Here is a 25,619-nt window from a genome sequence, read left to right as displayed (position 1 = left end):
CCAGATTCCTTAGAACTGGATGTGCACTGTCACTGACTTTCTGAATATATTGAAATGTGGTACAGAATGTGCAGAAAAAATATATACCTGCTTTTAAAACCTCCAACATGAATAAGGAGTCAGCTGAAGATGGAGAAAGTCACTCAGTATCTACTGGGCTCACAGTTTGGGACTACATTTCCAACATACACCTTTTATATTTATTTTTTCTTTTTGATAGGCTCATGGATTTTGAACTTTAATACTGTATTTTAGCAGTCTCTAAGACTATGGCAAATCTTAGTTTATTTCATTAAATTTTAAGAGCAGAGACTAAGACATTTCAAGATTGCATATGGCATGTAATTAAAAATATAGACATTAAAAAATTATGTACACAAGACTTAGTAGCAATTGTCTATCTAACTTAGTGTTACTATAACCTGATTTTTGGTCCTCTACCAGGTATTATTTTTGAATAGAATACGCTTCTCAATACCCTCTGTACCATCTCACCACAATATTTCTTGCTCTACACTTAACAGTGATCCCTTTCAGTTGAAGACAAAATTGATTGCCAAGGATACAAGACAATAACTTGCATATGTATAATTTATTGCTTTACTTATGGCTTAGCATTTATTGAGAAACAGGACACTGAAAACAGAATTCTTTTTTCATAATCCTTGCACTCTATGCTTTTTATTGTTTGTAAAATCCCGCTGTCATTTTCATTTGTAACAGACATGACTCTACGAAAAAAAGAAGAGATTGTTTGTTCATTTAAGTAGAATGCTCACAGGATAGAACAAGATCCATTTCTTACCAGACAAATTGAGATAATTCTAGTTCAAACAGAACCTGTTCTTCCTTATTCTAAATTTCCATTACAAAGATATGAAAGAATCCCTCAGGGAGAAGGAGAAGAATTGTAAAGGAACAGTTTTTGGACAGCTGAAGGAAAAGATGAGCACCTGCTGTTCAGCAAGTTGAGGGAATTGTTGTATACTGCAAATTGTCTGTGTGCTATCAGGACAAGCAGATGGCTAGAGACAGAGTTTTCTCCTTGTGTGTACTTTATTTCCTAACATCTCCTAATGGCCTACATTAAAGTTTCCCACCATCACATTCAGTTCAGTTTAACATAGCTAATATATTTTTAAGCAGTACAAGTTGGTGTCAAAATTATCTACTTGGAAGAGATAAATCTTTCACATCAGTAAAGATGTCAGTATAAGGGACAATGCTGTATGCATTTCAGGGGACAAACTCAGATTCCTAGGATGAAACTGCTGCCTTATATATCATAGAGCACTTGTGATTTTTAAATAATGACTTTACTTTCCATCATGGGGAAGAATATAACACTCTGTCTCATAGGAACTGCTGCAAGGTCTGATTTACGCTGACAATGTGCAGAACTGTAGAACATTTTACTATCGTTATTATTACTATTATTTACATCACCTTTTTTGGAAATGCTTAGGTATTATGACAAATTATGTGCAAAATCTGTTCATGCCTTTATCAATTTCCTTTTCTTAAAATATCATTGAATGTTGATATACCAATTTGAATTATTAAATTATATTAAAAAGGGGATGCTCTTCATTGGAGAAAAATGAAAGAATTATGGATCTGAAACCAGAAATTGAGAATCTTCAGAAAAACAATGAAAAACAGATGCTGATTTCTTCTGATAAGTGTTCCTCATCAAACTATACCTTATCTAGCAGCTACTAAAATTAAATAAAACAAAAGAATTTTGTAAAAATAGTCAGGATATCAATAATTCTGAATTTCTTATATTTATTTTCAGTGTCTCTTCTCATCAGTAAAGTCTACATTCTTGTTTGCGGTCATCCCAGTGAAACAAGAGAGATTTAGGTATATGTATAACTAAGCAGAATTTGAACTGGTGTATTTTCAGTCTTAGTTTATGGCAGAAAAGACTTAATGTCTGTGTGACCACTATCTTCTGTTTTGGAAGTAACTTCTACTATGAACCCATAACTGCAACTACAAATCAAACAAATGGACAACAGATCCTATTATTTCTACTTGTGGAGGACTCAATACATAAAATATTTGGCTAGTCCAGTTTTCCAAAACATATTTCAATTTTTCAGACCAAAAGAGATTGGAGAAGACAAGTAAGGATATTTAGGAAGCAGAATTTGTGGTTTAGTTTTTTTTGGTGTCAGCTGCTCAAGACACCACAATTCTTGAAGCTCTTCAAATTGTTATTGGACTTTGAAGTCAAAGTTTAAGAATCTCATCCAGAGGAAACTTCTATCAATTCACTGATCAATCCACATAACTTGTTCATGAAATGAGTGCATAACAAAGCTATGCAAAACTTTCCTTATGTATCCCACTAACAAATGAAATTTGAATCTGCAAATTTATGAATCATTTCAGATAGGGGGATGATCACTCTGATCTGAATATCAATCCAAGAGTAATCAGAGGGGCAGCAGGATGATGACTGAGACATTGTCTCCTTCAGTATACTCACAGGAACTCAGGGATGAGCTTTACAAAGAGGCAGCTCACAGTATCGGAAGTCCCTGACAAAAAAAAAAAAACAGAAGGCTACATGTGAGATATAGATTGATTTGGGGAGTGAGAGAACTAAAACAAGCAAGAGGAGGCAGAAAAGAAGACGCTGAAAGATCTACTCTGGAGATGGGGACTAGGATTTTAAAATCAGTCTTCCTGTTGCTGCAAATGTTGCAAGCAGAGTTAAGTGAGAGAGGGCTTTCATAGAATCATAGAGTGGCCTGGGTTGACAACGACCACAGTGATCATCTAGTTTCAACCTTTCTGTTATGTGTAGGGTCACCAAACACTAGACCATGGGGCCTTACAAGAGCCAAGTAGGGGGGGACAATCACTTCCCTCTCCCTACTGGCCATCTTTTTTAATGCAGCCCAGAACACAGTTGGCCTTCCAGGCTGCAAGCACACACTGCTTGCTCATGTCCAGCTTCTCACCTATCAGGACCCCCAGGTCCTTCTCCACAGGGCTCTCAGGGAGATCTTCCCCCAGTTTGTACAAACACCTGGGATTGCCCCAGCCCAATTCCAGCACCCCACATTTGGCTTTGTTGAACCTCATTAGGTTTTCATGGATGCACATCTGCACAGCCTGTCCAGATGACTCTGAATGGCTTCCCCTCCCTCCAGTGTATCAACCGCACAACTCAGCTTGGTGTCATCTGCAAACTTGCTGAGGGTGCAACTTGCTTTCCTCCCTTTTGCATACTTTCAAGAATTTTAAGGCTATTTTTCTCCATTGGGATGACACAAAGTTCTGTTTTTGTTTTTTTTTTTTTTGTTCTTAATAGCTAATTCTATAGATTTTTTCATGGGTAAATAACTAAGGCATTGACTGCAGTATACTAGAAACTCGTCTCTGCCATGTCTCATCATGAACAGGGGTTTGAACTCATATCTCTCTTACTTTAAGGGAGTGCTCAGCTACTGGGCCATAGGTCATCTTGATGTCATTTTTTCCAATCTTTCATTTTGGGAATTACTCCATGCTCTGTAAATACATGCACAGTTAGCCAAGGAATCCAATAATATAGAGTATTCTCCTGGAATTGGAAAAGCATTAGCTCAAAGCTCAGATATAAGTAACCCTTACATCCCAAGTAAATACCCTAAGCACTAAAAGCATTATTTTGAATCAGATCAGCGCCTCAATAAATTCTTTACATGAAAAACTTTCATTACTCTGTGAAGAGTGTTGAGTTCACCTTCTCTTCTTTTTTGACAATTCCCATGAGGAAGAATATTAGGGAAATAAGTAAAAGTTGTGAAGCTGAAGTTAAAGAAGAATTGCTTGAAAAATGGTATTAGCTTAGGCAAATTAAGAATTTTTTGTTCAAAAAAAGTGATCTTTTGGAATATCAATGTCTTTACTATTTTATTTGTTTGTCTTATATCTTTCCTAAACAGTAAAATAATATTTGCTAAAATTTAGATGACAGAAATGATATACCATTGACAATACCAGCAGATAATTTCCTATATGCTCTCTTACCCATTGGGCCTGATCTTGGGAGACTGAATCAAGATTTGTTTTTATTCAAAGTATGTATTTTCAGTAAGGTTTTAAACTATTTCCCTGTAAGAATAATGTTATAAGAAATGCTTTCTAATTCTGGAAGTAGTAATTGTATTTTACTAAGAATAAGAAACTGAATTGCTTACGTAATGTTGCCAGAAAGAAAACTCAGTCTCTCACAAAAGAAATCCCTTTTCCTTACTTACATGAGCACTATTCTTGAAGGTAGTTATCATCAGGTGTGCAAAACCATCAAATGCATAGGCTTTGAGATAAAACTAAACTTGTTATGGGTGTCATGCTCCACCCACAAGGGGAAGAAAGGGGTGACCAGATTTGTGGGTCTGTATATGCCTACTGAAGTCAGTGTGAGATCTTAAGAATTGAACCATGGAAGAAGACCTGTGGATTATAGTGCTGGAGGCAGGTGTGAATTCTACTGCAGTGATCTACTGATGACAAAGGACTTTATTGTGTTTGGCTCGCTCTGTCATTTTTACCATATGCAGAAATTATGGATGCTCTTTAAAATAGTAGTTGTCTTGCTTTTGATAAGCATCCAAAAACCCTGACGATAATTTCAATTTTGATACTGCAAAATTGCTTTTCTTTCATTTGCCATTGATTTTATACTTTTCTTTCATTTGAGAAGGTCTGAGAATATCCTTGTTATCAGAAGAATTTTTCAAAACCATTAAAATGGATGTCAGTTACTTATCATAATGACAGAGAAATACTTTTTTAGTCCAGTAAATCTCACCATACTCTAGACAAAGAATTTTAGCATTCTCTGGCCACCACAATGTGCCTGCAGTGTTTGAGCTGTTCATATGAGAGTGAAAGAGATTTGCTAGGCTATTTCATTAAGTCTCTGACAGCACAAGAGTGTTTTTATTTCTATCTTCCAATTGTATTAAATGCACTTCCACCACAGGTGTTCCCAAATAATCTGGTGTTTGGTTCAAGATCCCAGCATTAAGCATACAAATTCCCTATGAATACATTGAGAAATGTCTGAGTAATTTTCTGAAGGACTACCAAAGAGCAGAGAGAATTTCTGAAATTTCATCCATCCGCAGACTAGAGGTCATTTTGTGTTTGTGTCTCAACAACCTCTGTTCTTCCCAGTACTGAGCAGGAATAGGAATACTTTTCATATGTGCTAGATGTAGCATGGATGAGCATACACATCCTTTTCTTACTGCCTTTCCTGCTACAATCCTTTTCTGTTTTCCATTTGCCCATGTTCACTCAGACTTCAACTGAATTACTGATGTGAAACCATCAACACTTCGGAATTTGGTTCCACACATTTGTGCTCTATGAGAAGAGGATGTAAGTGGTGCTTTCTCTGTTTCTCTTCTGCATTAACTCTTCCTCTGAGATCTGGGTTATTTAACCCACTTTTTTTTTTCTTTTTTCTTTTTCTTTTTTTTTTTTTTTTCCAGAATAAGATTGCCACTACCCTTTAATTTAGATTAGGTTATGTAGAGTAGCACATAGGAAATTTATCCACTACACTAAAAAATACTTATGAGCCGAAGATAACAAATACAGACACTTCCAGTTGTAAATAAATTTGGCTCACCAAGAATGTGAAATAAAAACCTGAAATACAGCAATTGCTGTCTATTTTCATGGGTTATGCTGCATCAGATTTCTAATGCTTTACAGAACAACCTGTAACATAGATTTAGAAGAAATAGCACCAATAAAACTTTTCTGATCATCTCAAGAGAAACAGGATCTTGGAACTGGCAAGATCTTAAGGTTAAAGTCTTCTGTACTGTATTGCTATCTGTATACATTTACCAAATTGCTAGCCCTGACACTACAATTATTCACTGAATAAATGCAAGTGACAATCTCAGTGGTAATATATCCCCCACCACCTGAACATGTTCAGGGAGGGGAATCAAGTCATAGTATTGTCTGGATAGCAGTCCTAAAAACATCACAAGAAAGTATCTGTGGATTTAGACAGCGTTTATCAAGGGGATGAACAATACCCATATGTTCACCAGATGACTACAGAGTTAGGTTTGATTCAGTCAAAGTTCAAGGCTGCAACAAAAGATGTGTTGTTTCTTTACTACTGGCTTTGATTAGCTTGCTGTTTACAAAGAAATGTTTTTAAAAATGAATATTAAAAAACATGTAGAAGGATCCTTGCTCCTTTTTATGCTTTTTAATTTTTCAGATGTTCTATTAAATACAATTGTTCTACCATGTATTTTCATGAAACATTTATTTCTATTACAGTGACTCACTTAGAATTGTAGTGTATGTAGTTATCTTAATTCAGATGCCAGAAAACTGAAAATTAAGAAATGTCAAGAATCAGTTCACACACTGTCATATTTTCACTGTGTATGCATATACACCTACAAATACACAGGCAGGCATTGGGCCAAATAAATCTTTTAATGCATTTATGCATATATATGTATGTGTACATGCACACACACACACACATACTTGTGTATAAGTATCTGCATGTCTACATGTAGTCATGTTTAGATGTTTGTAGGTCTCTGGTTTTGTGTAGAATCCAAATTTATTGCTCCTCATTTACTAAGTTTCCTAAGTGAGGTAGAAAGATCTCATTTTCATATAGTTTTCCACATCCTAGACCAATAAAATGGAAATGCTATGCATTATAATATCCTGGAGCAAACCTTTACTATTCCTTTATGTTTCAAAGTCTTTCGTTAAAACAATATAAATGTTATCTGTAGCAAAGAAGTTATCAGCTTTTACAAGTTTTCCGCTGAATAATATTTGCTATGCACTTCCAAAATATATTAATAATAAGGACTCTGAGTTCTTTTTTATGTTTATGAAAATTGAAGTAATGCAAATAAAAGCCTCCATTATTCTTTTGTACAGGCTACTTATACCTTGAGTTTAATTGGGCTACACTGTAGCTTGAATAGGCAAGAAAAGACAAAAAAATTTTGCTGCCAATCTGCACAGCATTATAGGCTGAGAAATAACTTCTCCCACAGACGTGGGAGGATGCAGTGTGGAATCCCATGCTTTCATGGATCAAATGGCTTTTGAGAGTTACACCTGGAGTGATTCGCTGAAGGAAAAATCTTTCTCAAAGAGAATAATAAACTTGCAGAATTTGGAGAAAAGTCTTGCTGTAACCTAAATGTACGTAATGGTAAGTTGACTTAATCATTAGACAAGTTTCGATTAAGTAATTGTTGTTGTTGTCTTTCTCGTTTGGATTAGAAACATTTAATTGGTTAAAATATTGTTTAATTAAAAATGAAATTGTAATCCATTATCTTGAGCAAATAATCTAAAACTCTTTAGAAAGAGGATTACAAAGTCCTTGTGGATGAGAAAGCCATTTTGGGGGTCACAAAAATGTTATTACAATGTCATAGTGTGTTGCTTAGTAAGTGACTAGATGTCTTGATGGTAAGAGATTCAATGCATTTGCTATTTATAAAGTTGTATTACTGTATGATATGAGAAGGACATATTCCAATACAGTAGAGCCAAGAAACAATGCTCAATTTTCTAAAACCTTCCACAAAATAATGTTGAATAAGAGCTAAACAAGCTAAGTCAAATGAAAATTCTTATGCCTTGGAACATGAGAAGTTCAGTTAGATATTAGATATTTCGTTTTTAGCCACAAAAGTGATCAAATCCTATAGCAGACTGTTCAGGTAGTGGGATCTCTGTCTTTCAGAGTTCAAAACCCAACAGGCTGCTATTCTCAACCACCTGCTCTGATAAGACTTTGAATAGGGATTGGTTTAGGTACCTCTGGAGGTCCCTTTCAGACTCAGATAATGAACTCAAAATCTTCTCTCTCCTATGTTCAAGCTGTTGATATATAGTAGAAGTTTTATGATCTTTTTCACAAGAAAACCATTTGGAAAGGAAATTTTCTTGACCCAGTGTGGATGAGAATGCACATTAGTTAAATACTAATAATATAATAATAACTAATAATTTTCTGACTGTATTAACTTTGAGAAACATGTAAAGCTATGTATGCCTGATCTACATGGGTGTGTACAGACACACACATAAATGCAGTGAGTTTTATCATCATAACTGTCCTGAGATGACTGGGAGTATAACAACCAATAATAAAACATTAATAAGATTCCCTAACAATTAATTTTCCTAGATACATACATGTATTTTCAAGTTTTCATTCACTGCTCCATAACTAAGAGCAATGATCTTAAGTGCATCTTCAGGTCTATCAGATTTGAAATAACATTACATTTCTACAAGGGAAAAGATCACAAAAGGAAAAGTGTTGCTGGGACAATTAGAAGAACCAATGAGATAAAAACAGTAAACAGACATTGGTGAAATAACCTCCTATTGACAAAATGCTTGAGCAATGAGATGCACGATGTTTATCTGTCATCCTAACATGACTCACCAAGTTTCTTTCATCTAACTATACATGTTCTTCCTCACCTTGGAAATTTTGCCCTATGAAGAAGCTGGAGTCCAACTGGAACTTCCACATGATATATTTATCATGTTACATCAGTATTTTATCAATCTGGGGAGGATCCAGTAGACTGTGCAAAAGAAAATTCGGGCAATATTTCAAAATCATTTTCATTCTGTACTATGTTCTGTTGGATTAAAATAGCTCTAAAGTGCAGAAAGTGATTGTAAATCAAAGAAAATATAAAAATAATTGGAAATGTTATAATAGGAATTTCCCTTAGCCACTTTGGTTCCTTTTTTCTTCTGAAACAAAGAATTGCAAGAGTAAAAACAAAGTTTTTAGTTTCCTGTTACATAAGATTGCCTTCAGCAAAACTTTTCCAATATGTAAATAAAAATTCACACAGAATTTAAACTCAGATCCAAAGGTTGTACCAGGGAAGTATTTTCCATTCTTCTTTTACTCTCATGGCATTCATTTGTCATAGATTTAGGATCTAATCACTCTCATTTTCCCTTGTAGTCAGTGAAACATGTCCTGTGAACAAGTGACTCATTCCTTCTATAACTTAAAAAAAAAACACTGTTGCAGAAATGTCAGTTTAAGCCTAGGCCCTTTACCTCAGAGATGGATGCCATTCTATGAGTCTATTATCTTACCTTAGGAAAACTACAGTTTAAGTTTGAAATTCCTAGGTACTTCTTACAGCTGGTGGAGAGAATTAAGCACATTCAGCAAACTTCAGCAGAGAAAATAAACTCTCATGTATTAAGCTGAAGATCCTGTAAAGACTGGTATATATGTTTCAAACCTCAATCATTTGCACTGAAATTCTAATAAACGCAATTACAAGATAAGACTAGAGTGCAAAATTGTCTCAGAGTAATGTTTCTTTCCTTTTATTCAGCTTCATTAATGAGTAACATGTCTGACTTATCAAAAGCTTGGAAAGATGTTCCTAAAATCTACTTGAAATTCTTATGTTAAACCTAAAATATCTTTAGTATGTTTTATAATTGAAATAAACTGCTGCTAAGGAACTTGGCTGGGCATTGGTTGGTGCATGTTGAACAACTATTTTTTGTGTCATTTGTTTTGTAAATGTATCTTGTATTACTAACATTGCTTTTCTCTTCCTTTTCTGTCTGAGTAAATTGATTTTATCTTAACATACATATTTTTTTAATTTTTTTAATTTTTTTCTGATTCTCTCCCTCTTCCCATTAGGGTGGTGTTATGTGGTGCTGAGCTGCTGGCTGGCTGAAGTTATAACAGTGTACTGCTAAAGTAATATTTTTTCAGATCTGTTCTCTACATACTAATTAAATTCTATTGTTCAATACGAAAAAATAGATGCATAACTTATTTTCTCAATTTTCAGTTTTTTAAGGGTACTAATGATCTCCTGAAAGATGTTTATTGCCTAAGGTATAGGAATTCAGGCTAGTCATTAATACTGGGGAAATATTTTGTGCTACAACCGTTGCTGCCAGCTTTCTTAACGTACCCTGATTTTAAATAAGCTCTTACAGACTACAATAAAGAAAATTTCAAACTTACAGGATCTGGCAAGTTTCACATTAAAACAACCCCTTTGAACAGTCTTCTTTAGAGTATAACTCTCTGGGCCCTTATCCATTATTTTTCCTTTCTATCTGACCTACTTTTTGCTTGCACTTGTCCTCTGAAGTCCTTCAGTAATCAGGTTGTACATCTATGTAAAGCCCATGAGCAAAGCTTTGGCCTTTGGCTGAAAAACTTTAAATAGCAGTACATTCATGTCTCCTACTGAAAGACAGATAGGCATTCAACTGAGCAAGTCTGTTGTTTTTCTCTCTATATATGTATACACATTGATGTGCATAAGTTCACGAATGTAAACAAGCACACACTTTTTGCTCAGATTGCTGACACAGCAGAAAATATTCATACAGGATTTTATTAAGCAAACATGAAGTTTTACTCCATGGCTCCTGATTTCTCTGATTATACTTGTGGTCATTTTAGAAGAAATGGTAAATTGAATCAATTATTATTATTATTTTTTAAGATTTTCTTGTTGCAGTAAATAAATGTCTGATAAGAATTTGCCATTTAATTTCCTTCTTAGTTTAAAAGAATCCAAGCCGTGACTTGAGATTTTCTTGGTCAGTGATGGCATTTAGAACCTTCTGTCCACAGAAATTCAAGTTCAGGGTCTCTATCTGGTTAGTTTATTTGAATGTTACAGGGAGAGCCAGATTTTAATGTGTGCTGCACTTTTAGATGGGATTCACTCCAATACAGATAATAGCTGCATTGTTGTCATTATTTTTCCAGCAGGGACTGAACTGTAGAGAAAACGCTAACTTTACAGCTAGGACTGCATTGAAGCCCAGCTGGTGAGGAATTCTCTGACTCAGACCAGTTCTGGGCTGCCCTGGTACGTACAACCTCTTCCTTCCTGGGTTTACAGGCTGTCCTGGTGCCTTTCAGCGTGTCAGTTTCACCTCTTCATAAAGCAGGAAGACAGCATAATATCCTGACTTGATAGTTTCTGAATCTAACTCAGTGACGGTTTGATTTCTACCAAAGGCTCTCACAGCTATCCTGCCTAATATCGAAATCGCTCACATTCAGTTCAAATCAACTGCATACAATATTTTCTTGTTAAGATCCAGTTAGATAAATGTAGTACCTTTTGCAGACACTTCCAAACCATGACAAAACATCAAATTTTATCTTCCATGCATAACCATCAGAACTGTAGTGTTATGGTCTTAATCATAATCTACTGAATGAGAATACAGTTATTAACTTGAAGGCAGCCAGTGGCCACCCTGCAGGTTCACTCATCTCAATCAGGGACCCCAATAAAGAGCTGAAAAAGAGTATCACAGTCTAGGATTTATCCAAGTCCTCATTATTTTAATGACATTTGTTTGTTGATTTATTAAATCTTTGCTGATCTTGCAAGCTCGTGAGTTTTTAGCTCTTGCAAGTTCGTGAGTTTATATATGAAGTCTGTGCTGAATTTCTATTATTTTTACCATTGTTTCACAGGTTTTGAAGAAGTGTCAAGCTGCTAAATTTAGTTTTTCTGTTTCTAATAGTACCTGGAATAAATGGCAGCATGTGTCTTCATATTTTTGTATTGAAGTCTACCGGGGTGTTCATAGTATTTTTTCTAAGTTAAATTATTAGAATTCATCTTGGAAAAAAAAAATTCTTTCCTCAGCACCATGAACGATACAATTTCTGCTGACCACCTTCTGCACTTTCATATCTTAATACCACACTTTCAAAGTAAGCTTGAAACAGTTTTTTTAAGGTATTTTCTTAGAAGGTAGGATTTGGAAATTCAAGTCATGATTTGTGAGTCAGAACTATCTTGAAATGTGTCAGGTGTTGAGTACTAACAAGGGTAAAATAATGTAAACTTCTTTGTTTATGAAGTAGACAGGAATTTATAGTCATGAATACACATCAGGAACACCCCCGCATTTCAAAAAGAAAACAGTGAGCTTGTTTATTTAGGTGTGATATAAAACTTACCCTGAGAAAGATCATTACATCAAAACTAGCAGTTCTCCTTACAAGGACCTTCACATATATGCAAGTCCAGGCTCCTAACTTATACCAAGGAGTTATTTTTTCAAGTAAAACTCACATTTGTCCTGTTGGGCTGCGTTTTTCTTTGAATTCTGACTTGAGAGAATCACAAGTTAATTAAAGTAATAATACATGCATTATTGCACACATCTTAGGCTAACAGTTAAGTATTAATACTCATATATAAGACAGAGCAGGAAGCTTGGAGTTTGCTTCAGCTTACAAGTTTATCATTAGGTATTTAAAAATAAAAATGGAAAAAAAAGGATTTGTTTTATCTGACTTTCATAAAAAGTTAGTTGTGCAATATAAATATGCTGTTCAAAGTCTATTATTAGTTGTGGAAGGAATCTAAAAAATATAGAAGTTAAGAAAGAAAGATGAATAACTCACTAAAAATGATCAGCTTTCTCCACTGAATACACACTAAACAGAAAAGAAAAATAGGTTAGAAATCTTTTGAAAAAAAAACAAAACTAATGTCCCCATTTGCTTTTAAAAGTATTAATGAGAATATTGAACTACATACTTAACCTAGAATAAGAAAGATTATTTCAAACTAAACATAAATATAAGTAATTTTTTTACTCTTTTTGGTTACAGTCAGATTTTGACATAGCTGATTTTCTGTTTTCTTTTTTTCTTTTGGTACCAGAAAATTAGGATTTGGTAAATAGACATTATTTCCAAGTTGGATGGATATAGACTATTTAGGTGCTGGATAGAGAATTAATTTTAATTAAAAAAGTTCATTTTCATCCCTGTGGATTCTTTGATATTTAAATATCCCCTTTTGAAAACAAACAAACAAGTAAACAACAACAAAAAAAACCACCATAAATTGTTTCAGTCTGCTGTTTTATTTAAGCAGTTATTAAACCCTATTGGGCAGTATACTGAAATGTTGACTGTATCAAAATGTGAAGTGCTTGTTCAATCTATTCCACAGAAAGTCCTGAAAAAGCAAATCCTTTTGCAATATTATGGTGAATGTGATGATTCACCAGCAAATCTGCCACACATTCTCTAAGGTGGTGCATTTCATTGAATATAATTTCTTCTGTTACAAAGGTGCTCTGCAGCTATTTTTTCCAATTGCGCACACCATTCACATTTTGTTCTAATCAACTTGGATGTTATCATACCACAACTATCTGATGCCTGTCAGTCATCATCACAAAGAAATGTGATCAAGTAACAGAAACGGATGAAACAGAAGATGTGAACTTACTCACTGTTATTCATTTTTTTAAACATTCTCAGCTGTGATTTTGACAAAAAAATGCAACCTGGACCAGAATTTGTTTTTTCTGCCAGAGTCCCTGTTTAGTGTCTGTGGTGGCAGTGATTATGATAGCAGGCCCGGAAGCAGTGTTTTGAATATGTATGCTCCCTCCCTGTCACAGAATCAAAGAAAGGTCTGTGTGCTGTAAGCGAAAGATATGCAGTTGATTTAGCTCCTTGCAAAACTATTTGTTTCTCTGAAGGCATTTCTTGCTTTGATCAATAAGTTATCATAAATAAAAACATAGCAATGGCATAAAAGGGTATTTTGCTTGGGAAATAATAATATAGCCTAGAAGCCCTGAAATCCCATAATCTCTACAATGTGGTATGGCTCCAGATCAAGGGCAATCTTTTCTTCTGTTTCCTGATGTCCAGACACTGTGGTTGGATGATTTGTGAAATGTTTTGTCTTCTTTAGGAAGTGCCCACATAGTGAAGTTTAGGGATTTTTCGTCTTTTTTTTTTTTTTTTTTTCCCCCAACTAATTGTAATATCTTACTTCACTGTAACAATGATACAGTATTTAAAGTCAATAATACAATAGTGGATCACTAAAATTTTGCATTCAAGACAGAAAAACATTTTTTTTCTAACTTGTCTAAGGACAGTTTGAATGAGCTTTCCAAGAATAGTAAAAATTAATCTAAACAGTAAAGATTACTGAAATGTTTGGAACCATACAAAGTAAGCAGTAGGATGGTTTGTCTCTGCACTCATGACCCAAGTAAGATACAGGGAAAATAAACAAAACAAAATAAAATTAAACAAAAATAAACAAACAAATAACAAAAAGAGGGTGGAAGGAGAATTATTCATGGATTACTGTATGGCAATAGCACCAAGAAGTACAATTGCTAGAAGATGTGGTTCACTGCCCAGAACAGAAATACAGATGAATTTTCTGTCCGTCCCCCCCAAAATAGTTATATTTTCTACAGTTATCAGATCACACTGTCTGTACACAAAAAAAAAATTACAGAAATATTTGTCTAGACACAACACAAAGGACACTACTTCATCTTTCAAATCCCAGAATTCTTATCACACCAGAAATATAACATCTGGAAAGTGTTATGCAATGTATTGATTTTGTTTATTAATTGTTTTATCATGGATGATATAATTATCCTCTAGGGAAGATCAATCTTTCTATTTGTTTCTTGCATTTATTATGAGCCTTGCACAGAAAATGATTTGTTAATTGAGAGATATCACTGGCATTCAGATCTTCAGGTACGGTGAGCCAATTGTCTTCTGCCCTAAATTACCCTTCATGAGAAGCAAATGAAGCTATAGAAAGAACTGTAAAAATTGCATATGAATGAGACAAAGTCATATATCTTCAGAGTGAAATATGGAATATTTGGGGATTAAATTCTATTACTGCTGCTGTTGTTTGATAAGTATTGCCTTAGTCCTCCATGAGTTTTAGTCAGATCTCCATTGAGATTATAGGTAATTCTCCCTTTCTTTTGTAATCCCTGAAGATTGGAAACAACTTGTTTAAATATAATTAAATCCCTTCAGTAGTTCTCCTTTGCAAACCAAAATAATTATGCACTTGAAGAGACAAACACCTTGATTGAAGATGTGAATTACCCTTGAATTGTCACTTGAGATATAAGAAAGATGTATAAAATAGTTGTTAACTGTATACCTCACGCAGAAATTTCAATTGCAGGATAATAAATAACTAGAATAGAATAACGAGAATAAATAACTAGATTACAATAGCAGTTTATTAAAACAAGAACTTCCTATTCTTGAAAATATCTTGGCTACTAATAATTCTACTATATTCCAATCAGAAACGCTCATACTTCAGAAATAAACAAAAAGACTTATAAACTTCATTAAGCATAGCAGCACACAAACGACAGTACCCATAATGAATCAGTTATTATAACCTGTTAATTCCCAAATGGGAAACAGGAGTTACTTGCAGCAATTCTCCCAGAAGTCCCTTCTTTAAATAACTGATTTCAAAAAAATTAGCATTGTGCATTATGAATAATGAAAACAAAAGTTTGTGCTTGTTCCTTTAACAAGGGTTAACATAGCAAAACAGCAAGCTCCATCTGAAAAGTAAAAAAAAAAAATTAAAGAAAAAATGAAATAAAGATCAGTTACATAGACAGTTTTTGGGACACTTGAGAGAGAAAAATAAATAAGCCTCCAGAGCCTTTATGGCTTCTGCTAAAATCTTAAAACTCAGTTCTTTAACATGTCACCTGTGTGATATTTCACTGGTAAGCCCTTAAGTTTAGCAGAAGTCTGCTCTTTCTCCTTCTCTTCATTAGTCTCAATTTATGCAGTCAGCTTTTCTTCTACTGTTTTGCTGAAATAGTTGTTTTTCTAAATTGTTTTGTCAAGCAGTCTTTATTTGCTCAGCTGCTGGTTTTGAGACCTTCACTTCACAAGACACTTCTGTTGCAGATACCAGTTCTCTGTTCCCTTTCCTCTTCATTCTTCTTTCTTTTGAAAAAGTTCAAGCAATGTGATATTCTTCTTCTGAAAGGAGAAGCATTTGAATTTTAGGATTTCATTTTTTCAGTATGGATTTAGTACTTCAAATAATTTCACAGAAATTAAAGTTTGGATTTTTAATTCTTGATAGCATTAACAATCTGAAATTACTTCAGGAAATTCCCACCACTTAGTTTAATCAAACATCTATAAACAATGTTTTAATAATAATAATAGAAATGTCAATAGTAAATGAGAAACATACATAATTTGTAACATCATGAATATCTTTGCATTTCTGTTAGCTACAGAACTGGTCATCTGGTATAACATTAAAAAAATAGTTAAATATTCAATTATTAAAAGCAGTTCATAAGGGAGAAGAGTCCTTTTCATTTTACTCAGGATTTTGTTTCTATTTTATTTTTGATTTGCTTGTTGTTTTTCATGTTGTTTTTGTTTGTTTTTCTTTGATGTGATTGAATTCAGACAAATGAAATTAGAAGAAATGTGTATGTGTATATGTTTCTTTTGTTTTGTTTCTTTGTTGTGTTTTAAAATTGGAATAGGGAAAAAAAAAATCCTGGAATTAAATATCAACATCTTAGTCTCTTCCAAACATCACTCACAATAATCTCATGATTTTTCTTCGGATTACTATTTCCTCATTTTTTCCACAAAATAATTAGTGGGGATCTACCATCCATGGAGAAATTCAAAGTGATTGATTCAGCTGTATAGAAACTGTTTTTTTTTCACTCTTGATAATGACCTTGCTTAATTACAATTGAAAGCACAACCTGATTTCACGTAGCAAGCTGGTAAAAAAGCAAAGTATCAGCTGTGTACCATACCACCTGGAATCCTAAATCCTTCTATGGCAGTTCTTTAATCTGGGGAATAGTAGAGAGTAAGTGTTTGCTGCTTTGGCTCCTAATCTTCTCCTATTCAGAAACAGCCAAGTCTGTCATTTCTCATAATACTGAATTTCCCTGTAGTATGGTATATGGCGAAATATCTAACACTGCTGTCCTGCCTTCAGGAGATGACAAGGACAAATTAACATACACTTCTAGTCAAGCTGAACCTAGGTAACTGCTGCCAAGGAAATGTCTCTTCATCTTTAGAACCTGCACATTCGGAGAAGTATGGACTCAGTTAGACCTCCCACATAGTCCAAAGCCATATAAAATTGACAGGGAAAATGACAAATGCCAGTAGGCAGCACAGAGCTTTGGTCACCTATTATGTTAAGCATAAATAGCACCACCTGGTGTTCTCAGCCGTACCGTCTGTAAGACACTGCTCCTACTGTAAATCATTCCTATACCCTCTTTTCTGTAATAATTAAAACAACACTCTTTGCTGTGCCCCTGGGTTAATATAATTTGTTTTATTCACAGCCCAAGTCATTTGCCTCCCCACAGCACTCTGCTATTATTATGTCTACCCAGCACTGGTAAGGGAGCAAGTAGAGTACGTTTCAAGGTGCACATAAATCCAGTTCAGGCTATTTCAAATGAAATAATTAAGTAAGTGCAATATGCTTGACTCCCATAGGGAGAACTCATAGGAGGATAAAGAAGTATTCAGAAAAATCAAAGCTTTACCTCAATCACCTTCATTAAGAGGGAGAAAGAGAGGGGGGGAGAAATACAAAAACAATGGATAAAAAAACTAGGATAAAAAAAATGTAATATATGGCAATCCTAGCCAGTATGGGAATACCAATTCCTCTTTTTAAAATGGATAACAATATCATATCCATCTGCCCAAGGTGACTGAGCTACAAGGTCCAGTCTTTCATCTCAACTCTTCTGAAAATTGGACAGCACTTTTGGAGAAGAATGCTAAAAGAAATCTATCTATGAAATAAAAATTTGGAGAAGAATCCACAAATCACTATGCTATCTAGAGATAGAGAAGAATAGGGCAAGATATGTAATGGTAATATCCTCCCAGCTTCTGACAACTTTTCTATTTGAAGTTGTTCTATTCTAGTTATTGCTCATGCACTTAGTTATATGGAGAAAATAGATCTTCCAAATATTCAAAGTTGTTCACAGAGCTTCCTGTAGCTGTTTCTCTCTAATAGACTGTCTTTAACCAGGAATCAACAATAGTATCTTTCAGTGCGCCTTTCACTAATTTGTTTTGTGTGAATGTAATGCTTACAAATACATGTTGTCCAGGATTTATCTTGGAATTGTTTTTAATATTAGTGCCTTTTTTCAGGCAGAGATGAAAGATTACATGGGCTATATATATTGCTCCTCAGTTCTCTAAACCTTTCTTAACTTTTTCCAATTCATCCCATGGTTCCAAACAAAATCAGCAGAGTTAATTACTCTCAAAGTCATCTGCAAGGATTCATATACGAATCAATCTTTTCCAAGTGCATGGTAATTTGTATATGATGATCATCTAAGGACACAGGACAATAAAGCTAAACACTGAACAAATTGATTGCAACTCCAGCATTTTAGAAGGTTTGTATTGTGGTGGGAGGTTGTAATTTCTACATTGTGTCTGTGGAATAATAAATCTAATCATCCTGTATGTTAATTATAAATAAGTGTCACAGGAGAGTGAGACAGCTAAATCAGTTGGAACTACTACAGAAGCAGGTTTGAACGAAAGTTGAGCTAGAAAAGAGAATTTTTCATAGGAGCTTTTGAAGAATGGATTTTAGATCTAAGTGGTTCTCAGTGAACACTGAAGACGGTAGGGAATCCAATAGATAAATATGAGCAGGACTTGTGGTTTTAAGCCTCAGAAATTATTGCAGATGACAGTCTGGGGAATTGGATAGATGAAGGCTCTCTCTTTTGTTTGATTCTATGTTCAAAGACTGGACTGTGCAGGTGACTGTGCATCAATATTTGATTGGTGCTCTGCATTCTGAGAATGATGTGTTAGACTTTACTGTGAATACTGGAAAATAGCTTAGGGACAGCACTTCAGTGGGTTCAAACTTTGTTTTCTCAGCAACACCAGGAACGTCAGAACTTTGGTTAATATGAAGTAAAAAGTTCATGCTTCTCTCTAGTGCAAAAGACATATTGAGGGGAAAAAAAAAAAAAAAGATAAAAACAGAAGAAAAATCAGTGGTACTACTTGCTCAGGACTATACGTGTTCTAAGTATTACTCAAATTCTCCCAGTGGTATCAAATGAACTATTCTGGTATAAAACGCCACTCCATGTTAGTATATTCTATGAATAGAATCCCATGAATACAGGAAGATACTTCAGGATCATCTATCATTTTTGTACTTCAAAAATGTGGTACCTTCCTCCTTTTATTCTCTGAGCAGTCTTTGCAATCCTGCTAAGTTTCAAGCAGGATAATGCTAATTATAAAATAATTTACTTTATGATAAACTACTATATTCGCTGTCATTTCTTTATGAAGAATAAGACATTTAAGAAAGTAATTAAACAGATGTTTATTGAAATTAGTTTTCCCTCTTTAGAGGAATGCAAATAATGGATTTTAACTCAGGAGAGGATTCACTAATAGTAATAGAGATAGATGAAGATTTATATCTAGATCAATACGTCTCTCAAAGTTTTATGAGAAAATGTTTCATTGTTCTTCCATAGCCTGCATTTATTTAGTGAAAATATTTCTGAGTTAAAGAGACACTATAACTCCAGTGCTTTGGAAAAATGATGGAAAATGACCATAACTAACATCAAGAAAACATTTCTTTTCAGGCACAGAGAATTAACTGTCACATCTGACTCACCATTACCTATATCTTTTCAAACTGTGCCATTTTGTTATTAACTAGTTGGAAGAACAATAGTGAGTATACAAAATATTTCAAGAGAGATAATGATTGTTCTATTAAAAATATAGCAATTCATCTTTTAGTATCATTAGTGGCTCATAACTGGTAATATGTTTATAATATTCATTGGAGATTTTATTGTGTTTCAGTCAATGTAAGACTTAGATTATCTATAATAGTTGTCTATATTAAAATTTAGATACTGCCTGTGGAAAATGGATAGTAATTTGGTGATTATTCATATTTTTAAACATTCTGCTTTGCACCAATTTGTTATGCAAAATTAAATTAACATACATAAAGTACGTGGATTTTTTACTTTTTTATACTTCTTTGTGACAGTGATGAATGGCATATAATTTATAACAGAGAAATTTAATAATTAAAATGATTTTTATTATTCTGTTTACTATTTTTTTTTCTTCATGAAGTCTCCTCTGATTTTGTCATAAGATTAGCAAGAAATTTTGCTCAGCATCACCTTCTAATAGAACCCAGCAGGGACAGTTTTTCATGCAGACTCAGTCTCTGTCTAAATTTCTCTAATCCCTTGATTATTCCTGGGGAAAATAATCAGATCCCTGTTGTGTTTGTATTCATAAAGAAAAAAAAAAAAAACAAGACTCTGTACATCCAGGAACTAAGCTCATGTGTCTACTGTTCAACCTAACTGAAAAGGATGATACAGGAAGCCTGAATGATCATTAAGGCTTTATTGAGATAATTAGCTTCATTTGTGGACTGTAAGTATTTGCAGTGGCAATATGGTGTTAAGCTGGCCAGCCTTCCAGGAGACTCTTTGATTGGGAAGACTCCAACACCTGTTTACAGACTGCTTTCTTGACAGTCACAGTGCCTGAGCTGATTTGCCAGTAGATTTAGTTCAGTAAATCACTGGGAATATCAAGTCCTTTATGAATTCTTGATAATATACACCACCTGTACGAAACCCCTACTCATGTTCAGATGGCTTAGTACACTTAAATTTTGTTTATTTCTGTAGCAGCCACTATGACACCTAAGAACTTGACTAAGCAGCTCCCATCTCCTTTGGCAGCCAGGTCAAATCAGATCACAGGAATCTGTCTGCTCACCTGTGAATTACTACTGGCAGAAGTCCACAGCAAGGTGCATTTTTCTTGGCCTTGCTCCACAATGAAATACCTGAACTGCTCTGGTTTTGTGACTTTCATGCATAGCATGAGAGTCCTAAATTTAAACTTTCAGAATCTTTTGTATTTGTTATTACAGTGTAGTAATTTCAGAATGTATTAACCTAAAAATATGGATATTCTTTCAGTCAGAATTTCTTTTATCTTAAGATTCCATTTTACTCTACAAAAAAAAGTTGGAAATGGAAAGAGAAGGGATATAAATAACTTGGAAATTATACTTGCACTCATTTAAAAGTCTCTTACATTGTCATGATAGAAAGATCTTACAGTAAATAAGATTCTACTCCCATGTGTTTTTCATCTTAGAAAAAAATAGACGTAGAGTAGCTTTTTCAGATGATTTTAGAAAGGGATATTTTCTGTTCTTACTGATGTTAGAACTCCCATCAATAAAGAACAGATTAAGCCAGTGCAGAGAGTTTTGAAAACACCTTCTAAATGTTACAGTATGCTATGATGCATTTAATTACACAAATGAGTCTCTCAAAATTCTTAAATCTTGAGTACTAGCTTCTCTCATGAGAAAAGAATACAAAATACTATCAGTCACTTTTTGTGATCAGAGGACAAAAGGAAACTGGGGATCAAGAGAAGAATTTTTAACAAAATCATGAATTTGTGAGGAAGGCATACATTTCACTGATGTCAGCTTGCTTTTCTGCCTAAGGATGAGATGGATGTCAATAGCTTGATTTGAAATCTGTTCAATTCTTTACAAAGATTTCAGTAGTTGCAGCAGTATTAATGAGGCCAACTGTGAAGATAAACTTTGTATATTTGACCTTGTCTTCCCGGGATGATTATTTGTACTTAGTATTTTGGTAATATGGAGGCTCAATAATTTGCCTCCTGATCTTAAACATCAATTGAAACACATGTATCTATGTCCTGCCTCATGATGACTCAGAGTACAAAATTCAGTGTATAATTTTTCTTGCAGTGTAGCACTATAAACAATAATGCGTTATCAATAATTCAATGAAGTTCACAGAATGGCTGAAAGACACAAACACTACATTTTAAATACCATGTACCCCTCTGCCTCCTCACCTCCTCATCCCTGGATCATGCACTTACCACAATGCCATTGGCAAACATTTTCCTTGGCATCAGTACAGCAGCAAAGCTGTAAACTTCTAAACTGATTGTGGAGAACCTCGCATTTGATACATAAAGGTATTTCACTGTCTTCACCAAATGGAAAGCATTTTTACATTAGCTGTCTTTCTCAACTGTCCTCAGAATTCCATGTGGTAAAAAGAACATTAGTAAATCCCTCTAAGGAAACAGTTTATCTACAGTGAGGCATTTCACCCTGAAGTTGTTTCTTTTCAGTCATCTCAAACAATTAATTAATTTGAAACATAAAGCTTTTTTATTTTTCGTCTTCAAAAATTGGTAGATTTCTGTCTCTTTTAAGTATTTCAAATATTACAGACATAAGAAAGATTCCTATATTACGAATTTGCATTCTTCTTTTAAATATATTTTACATATATCTGCTTGTTAAATTAAAAGTAAATTTAACATTGTTGAAACAAGAGATTCTCTTTTACAATATAATTAAACACAGAAATCACTTATTTATAGGAAGAATATTAGAAACACAAGTAGAAATTGAAATGTGTGCAATTGCCTATGAAGATAAATATTTTAGCAAAATGTGCTTTGCAAACTATCCACATTTTAGATAACTTTGCAAACCATGTTGTCATTTCCTCTTCTGAAAGATTAAGTATTGTTCCAACGTGTGGTAAAAATAAATGGAAAATTCCAACTAAAGACACAATAATATTAAATTAGAAATAACATATAATTTGCAAAGGTAAAACAATAATTTATTTCTGTACAGCAATAATTATTTTGTATCAAGATGCTAAATCACAATGATTTAAAGAAATACTTCAAATTAAAAGCAAAATGTGTGACATTAATTTAAAATATACATTTCAAAATATTTATTTCTCTCTTTATGTATATTCCTTCTGTGGCCAAGGGTATTGAAAATCTGAAATGTCTTGTTACTTAAGGATTTTTTTTTAAATTTTAGCAGACCTTTGTCAGGTATTTTATTTCAATACATTGTGAAAAAACAGCATATTAAATGTGTGCTTGGAGAAATATTCATGTCAGCATTTTATCTTTCTTACAAACAGTTGCTCAGTAATAGCAGTAAAAGGATTGGTGGTGGTTTTGTTTGTTTGTTTTGTGTTATTTTCTCTCCAATTCTCTGAAATGCTGAATTTTCATGAAAATTCTGACATTAGCAAGTAAAAGAAAGGTGACTCTGCATGCTCCCTTGCATAAATTAGAATATCAATCAGCTCTACTTTGCTGAGCTGTGATTTAACTAAGAGTGTACTTTATATTAAGGTTTGTTTCTTAAAGCGGCCCCAACATACGTACAGAAATAGAAAAGAGGAAGTCCTGGTGTACTTAAAAAACAAAATGATAAAGTTAAAATATCTGTGCTTGGATCCTATGAAGCACATAAAATGTGTTCTTTCAAATATATTTGTTAAAGATCAAATCTCACGCTATCCAGAGTGCAAAGAATTTTACAGTGTTTTTAACTCTGTGAATCCAACTAGTGCAGCAATGAGTCTATACTGAGTTGTGCTTAAATGTTTGGAACATATATTGAAAATGTATATAGTGAATATAGTGAAAATGAGATTAGAGAAATTCTTTGTGTAAAAATGATGAATGAAGATAATAGCAAAGTAAAGAAGATCTGAGTGAAAATCTGAGATCAGAGTATGATCAAATATCTTCCAGATAAACAGTTCTGTATTATGTTGAATGTCTTACACAGAGTACCATGGAACGGCCATTGATTCTATGTCTTTTCTCCTTAGGGTAATTCAGGTTACCATGGAAAGCCATGTCTTCATCTCCTCTTAAAATCATCTTTTTCCTTGTTTTCAAGTGCAAATTGTCTAAAACTTTCTTTCAGGTAGCCACTCTGGACCCTTGCTCTTCTGCAAGTAGCACAGTGTTGGTTATTCACATAGAGATACGTACAGTTATCTGAACTTACATCTTGGAAAGGAGAAAAGAAAGAACATTGAGTGATTCCAGCTTGTGGACTGTTTCTGAGAGAGTGTTAAATTGGACTGTGCTCACATAAACTTTTATTTTCTAGCTATTGGTAGTCACTCAGAAAAGAACCCCCTGGTGTACCATATAGCATGGTACTCCTGACATGTTACTCTAGAGTCATGTTTTTTATGTCTACTTTTTTCAAGATAAAAAATAAAACAATTAATTAAAAACAGTAGTAAAAAAAAATACCCAGCTGTATGTTGGGAACTGAAATAAGGTGTATTCTCAGAGATGACAAATCAAAGAATACATATTTCTTTTCAAATTTAAATCTATAAATGTTTGTATATATTTTTAAAATCTAAAACTATCACCAAAGTTTTTCTTGTAAGTTATTTTAGCAGACAGGCAGAAAATTGTTAGGTATTTTTAAATGCATACCTTTTCTGATATTAGCTTTTTAACATATTTGACATATTTACATTTAATGCAAACTCATAATCAATGTGATTTTCCTTTTGAAGAGCAACAGTGAGTAAAATGTACGTGATAGGAAGCAACATCAGCTCTTCACAAGCTTGGAGAAGGGTATCTTGTGCTAGTCTCCCTTGATGTTTTTCAATGCCATTCATATTCATTATCAATACATTACTGATTTCTCAAAGGAGATGTACAAATGTTTATCAGTTTCACAAAAGTGTCCTCAAAAATTTACAATAATAGTAAATTATTTTGCTGTGTGTGTGGGGGTGGGGTGAGAGGGGACACAACAGAATCTTAGAAGTGTAATTATAAAGATTCAGCATTGGCTTTTGCACGCGTATTTTCTTCATGATATTAAACTCTGAAGTGCTGGAACAGAATCTCCTCTGTACTTCAAGTAATAATAAGGAAAAAATATATTAAACAGAAAAAGTGATTTGGAAACTACTTAGAATATGTACTTAGGATTCCATTGATATCTTAAAACATCACTCTGCATTAAAAGATTATGAATACACTAAGAATTTTATATATAAGGAACACAGCAATTATATACCACTTTGAAAAGATTCTGATTTTTTTTCTGAGTATTTTGAGCAATAATTATATCAAATAATGACATGAATTATGATATAAGATATACCAATATTAATAAATAGTAGAGCTTTAGGATGATCTTTTTTGATCTTTATCATATTAATTATTGTAAAGCTGAGGATATAAACCATTTTCTTGGTGTGAGTGACTAGTAATTTTCTGTTGAAATATACAACATTTTGTCATTAGATAGTCCCTGAACACCCTCAAGGAAAAGGAATGGTGTTTCCTCTTTCTAAAGGAAAAGAAAAAAAGAAATGAACAGAAATGTAAATTATGACATCTTAGCAGAGTGAAATGGAATTAAAAAACAGCAATTTTTAATCAGTGCAAAACCAGAAATCTGTCTCTGTTCATTCTACTCCTTTGGGTTTAATTTCAAAACTCTTGGTTGAGAATCACATTTTACAGACCATATTGAGATGTATTTTTTCAGATAAGCAGTATTGCAGAATTCTCCAAATGGAAATAGTATAGGGAATTAAAAGCAGAGCAAGTATAAGAATTACTGTGGATACAATGACACACTATATGAATACTTTAGTTCTGCAGTAGCCTGAAGATCAGCTACAGAGTACAGCAGGTATTAGCGACACAGTAGCATGATACAAGCAGCCATTGTTTAGCTGTGTGGTACATTCGATCTTCTCACTGAAGATGCTTTTTTTCAGTACATATATGTGGTTAT

Source organism: Lagopus muta, chromosome 2, assembly GCF_023343835.1.
Source record: "Lagopus muta isolate bLagMut1 chromosome 2, bLagMut1 primary, whole genome shotgun sequence".
Lineage (NCBI taxonomy): Eukaryota > Metazoa > Chordata > Aves > Galliformes > Phasianidae > Lagopus > Lagopus muta.
Note: the sequence above shows the minus strand (reverse complement) of the source record.